The sequence below is a fragment of the Sorex fumeus genome, unplaced genomic scaffold (assembly GCF_029834395.1).
Source record: "Sorex fumeus unplaced genomic scaffold, SorFum_2.1 ptg000046l, whole genome shotgun sequence".
Lineage (NCBI taxonomy): Eukaryota > Metazoa > Chordata > Mammalia > Eulipotyphla > Soricidae > Sorex > Sorex fumeus.
Window position 1 is genome coordinate 3,167,616 of NW_026606103.1, and position 4,659 is coordinate 3,172,274.

The 4,659-nt window shown below is 41.2% G+C and overlaps 1 non-coding gene across 1 annotated transcript; it reads right to left on the minus strand.

Annotated features, from left to right (window-relative positions):
- Positions 1–1,195: 1,195 nt before the first annotated feature.
- Positions 1,196–1,268, minus strand: TRNAK-CUU (transfer RNA lysine (anticodon CUU)). The gene has a single exon. It is a non-coding gene; the product is annotated as a tRNA-Lys (tRNA).
- Positions 1,269–4,659: the final 3,391 nt, after the last annotated feature.

The following is a 4,659-nucleotide window of genomic DNA, read 5'->3' on the forward strand; positions in this document are numbered from 1 at the left end:
CCTAACTGTACCAATTAAGAAACATCAAATGTCAATATGGATTAAAAAATTGAGTCCAACCTTCTACTGCTTGCAAGAATTAAATTTAAGCAGTAAGGGCAAACAGATTCAAAGTCAAAGATTGGAAGACAATATTTCAAGCACACAAGCCCAAAAAATGGCTGGGTGGCCATACTGATATCAGACAACATTGACTATAGTATTAAAAGGTTTTAAGAGACCGAGAAGGCCATTTCTCAGTGATGAAGGGATATGAACATCAGAAAGAACTCACATACTCCTAAACACATTTAAAATTCATAAAATGACCAATAGACTTGAAGGACATTGATGACAGCACAATAATAGAGATTGCAACACCACTCTGTCACCACTTGATAAATCAGCTAGGCTAAAACTAAAAGAGGAAATACTGGAATTGACTGGAATTGAAGAGAGAAACAGAAGAAAGGAACTTAGTATATATACATATATTATATAAATATATACACACACATATAATTTTTTTAAGATAACTATCTTGAAAGACAGCATAAAATGGCTCCCCATACCCATGCCGCCAGACCCCACACCAGGCTGTTTCATTCAGGGGAATCCAGAGGGGGCGGGTGAGATCCTTCCCCACCCCAAGGGACTCAGACCCAGCAGCCAAAAACCTCCAGAACTCAACTACCACCATGCCCTCAGCCCTCTCCAAATGCTCAAGCCAAGCCTCACGCATGAGTGAGCTTATTCCTGGACCAGGAATTTATTCCTGGACTGCACAGCCATATTTCATACCTCAAACCACTCATATTCCAAGAGTAGTGCACCACATTTGATGGAGTTTAAAGTAAAAGGCAGCCATTCTTAGAGGAAAATAAGTTTTTACATATATATGCATATTCATATGCATATACGTATATTCTATAAGGACACAAGCCTCAATCTTTAACGACATGTTAGTGATCTCTTATAAAAGAGCTACATGGTGAAACACAACAATCTTCACCCACTTTCCTCTAAGGAAAATTTTTGGAGAATTTTCAGCAGTTTATTCATAACAAACAATGCAAAATAAATGATTTCAGTTCTGCTTTGGTGCAAGGGTTGGGGTTTGGAACAGAAACATTCGAAATATGGTGGCGTGAAGGTTTAATGGTGGTGAGATTGGTGTTCAAATATTAAATGTAATCAAATATTGTGAATCAACGCGCGCCCAACGTGGGGCTCGAACCCACGACCCTGAGATTAAGAGTCTCATGCTCTACCGACTGAGCTAGCCGGGCGGCTGGAGCAATAGCACAGCGGGTAGGGCGTTCGCCTTACAAGCGGCCAACATGGCCGACCCGAGTTCGATTCCTCCGCCCCTCTCGGAGAGCCCGGCAAGCTACCGAGAGTATTAGATATGCCAGACACAGTAACAACAAAGTCTCCAATGGAGACGTTACTGGGCCCACTCGAGCAAATCGACGATCAACGGGAGGGCCTTTACCTTTACCTTACCTTTGGGCTGGAGCGATAGCACAGCGGGTAGGGCGTCTGCCTTGCATGCAGCCAACATGGCTGACCCGAGTTCGATTCCTCCGCCCCTGTCGGAGAGCCCGGCAAGCTACCGAGAGTATTCGATATGCCAGACACAGTAACAACAAAGTCTCCAATGGAGACGTTACTGGGCCCGCTCGAGCAAATCGACGATCAACGGGAGGGCCTTTACCTTTACCTTACCAAATATTGTGAACTACTCTATAAAAATTAAATTTTAAAAAACACTTTTAAACTCTAAAAAATAAAACTTATTTTACCTTACAACCAGAGTACAATTTCAATGCCTAGAAATATACAAGGTCCAAATTTATCAAAATTGAAATCCTTTAATTGTTTAATTTAAACAAGGTGAAATTCTCTAGCTCATTTTACTATTTTTTTTTGTTTTGCTTTTTGGGTCACATCTGGCGATGCACAGGGGTTACTCCTAGGTCTGCACTCAGTAATTACTCCTGGCAGTGCTCAGGGGACCATATGGGATGATGGGAATCGAACCTGGGTCGGCCGCATGCAAGGCAAATACCATACCCGCTGTGCCATCACTGCAGCCCCCTCTAGCTCACTTTAACTATTTATATAATAATTACCATTTGGGATCAGAAGGGGCAGAAAATAACATCACTGTCACTATCACCCGGTTGTTCATCAATTTGCTCAAGCGGGCGCCAGTAACATCTCCATTAGTCCCTGTCACATGCTAGTGTAGGCCGATGACATATTGGGGGATCTATCAGGGGAATGAGGATCATCATTGTTACTATTTTTGGTATATCGAATATTCCACAGGTAGCTTGCCAGGCTCTGCTGTGGGGGCAGGATAATCTGAAGAAAATAACATGTCATTTGAAAAAACATAATTAAAAATTTGTTTTTCTAGACAAAATTAAAATAAACAATTGAAGCATGGTATTATTAAAGTCCTTGGCATCAGTTGGGCAATACAAACTGTAACTTAAAGTAAGCATAATATATTGTTTCCCAGAATATAAGACAATAAGCACATGTCCTGAGAAGAGCCACTTATCTGTTCAAAGGAAAACTTAGTCTTTCTTTTTATCGTTTGATTTTTTAATAGTTTTTAAATTTTTTTTTATTTTATTGAATCACCGTGAGATAGTTACAAGCTTTTGTGTTTGGATTACAATCAATCACAATGATCAAACACCCATCCCTCATCAGTGCACATTCCCCACCACCAATATCCCTGGTATACCCCCCCTTTCCTACCCTCCCCCTGCCTCCATGGCAGACAATATTCCCCATACTCTTTCTAATTTGGGGGCATTATGGTTTGCAATGCAGATACTGAGAGGTTATCCTGTTTGGTCCTTTATCTGCTTTCAGCACACATCTCCCATCCAGACCGATTCCTCAAGCCATCATTTTCTTAGTGATCCCATCTCTATACTAGCTGCCTTCTCCCCTTTGCTCATGAGGCAAGACTTAGTCTTTAAGGAATAAGTAGAAACCAATTATGTCAATTGACTGGGACAAAACAAGGAAGACAGAGGCTGAGACCGCAGAGAAATCCATAGGTTCCTACTATCACGGTATCATGGTCCTCCCATTGTTCATCGATTTGCTCAAGCGGGTCTAGTAATGTCTCCATTTTGAGACTTGTTGTTACTGTGTTTGGCATATTGCATACATCACGGGTAGCTTGCCAGGCTTTGCGGTGCGGATGAGATACTCTCGGTAGCTTGCTGGGTTCTCCAAGAGGGACGGAGGAATCAAACCCGGCTCGGCCATGCTGGCTGTGTGCAAGGCAAATGCCCTACCTCTGTGCTATCGCTCCAGCCCCCTACAATAACAAAAGAGAATATTCTACAGAAATAATAACTACCACTTTCCAGAAACTTGATAGTTATTAAGCTAAAAACAAGAAAATTACCAATGGGACTGAAGCAACAACAACCAAAAAAACCCTGCAAAACAAAGATATATTGTGGGGGAAAAATACAGTATTCTTTACTATGATGAAGTATTGTTTCATTTGAACACTTCTCATCAAGAGATAAACCAACACTAATGCTATTCCCTATACTACTAATAAATATATTTAGCAAAAGCCTACAACTACTTCAGTTAGTGTACAGAAGTCTACTTACACATCTTACACATATTCTGAATATAATCAAAATTCTTAAGTAAAAGTGAAACTGAGCCTAAAAGACAAAGTTCAAGTCAAACACCTCCTGCATGTGAGGTTCCTACTATCTATATTAAAAATGAGTCAGAAAGAGAGAAACAGACAAAGAAGGACTGCACTCATTTGTGGAATATAAAATAACATGAGACTGACACCTGAGGACAGTAGATACAAGGGCCAGGAATATTGTTTCATAGTTGGAAGCCTGCCTCATGAGCTGGGGGCGAAGGCAGCTGGGATAGAGAAGGGACCACTAAGCCAAAGATGGTTGGAGGGATCATTCGGGATGGGAGATAAAAGCTGAAAGTAGATAAAGGACCAAACGTGATAGCCTCTCAGTATTGCAAATCATAATGCCCCGAAGTAGAGAGAGAGCAGAGGGAAAATTGTCCGGCAGAGAGGCAGGGGGAGGGTTAGAAAGGGGGGAGGGGCATACCGGGGACATTGGTGGTGGAAAATGTGCACTGGTTGAGGGATGGGTGTTCATTCATTGTATGACTGAAAGCTTTGTAACTGTATCTCCTGCTGATTCAATAAAAAAAAAATGGGTGAAATGACTTATATATCTATTTTAGGACTTAAAGCAAAGTACAAAAATGAGTTTCTCTGGATCTCAAGACAGCACATTGCCAAACTGTTCCGTTCAACTCATGTGACAGCCGAAATACTATCTCTTCTATCACTGATCCATTTGTTATTGACTTTAGAAGCAATGTCTAGCTTAGAGTGACACTACAGACACTCTCCAGAATATTCAGTGAGAGCTCCTAGAGCAGGACATTCCAGCCTGAAACTTGTCCAGCGGTCTGCTTACAATCTCGGTGCCACTATCCCCAGTGCAACAAACTCCCATAGCAATAACAATCAAACGAATCCGGAAGAAGTTAGTTTGGTTGTTCTTGTTGTTTCTTCTTAGTAATTTACGATACTGATGCGTTTACACTTACAATACAAATCAAATACATTTGCAACGTTATTTACAA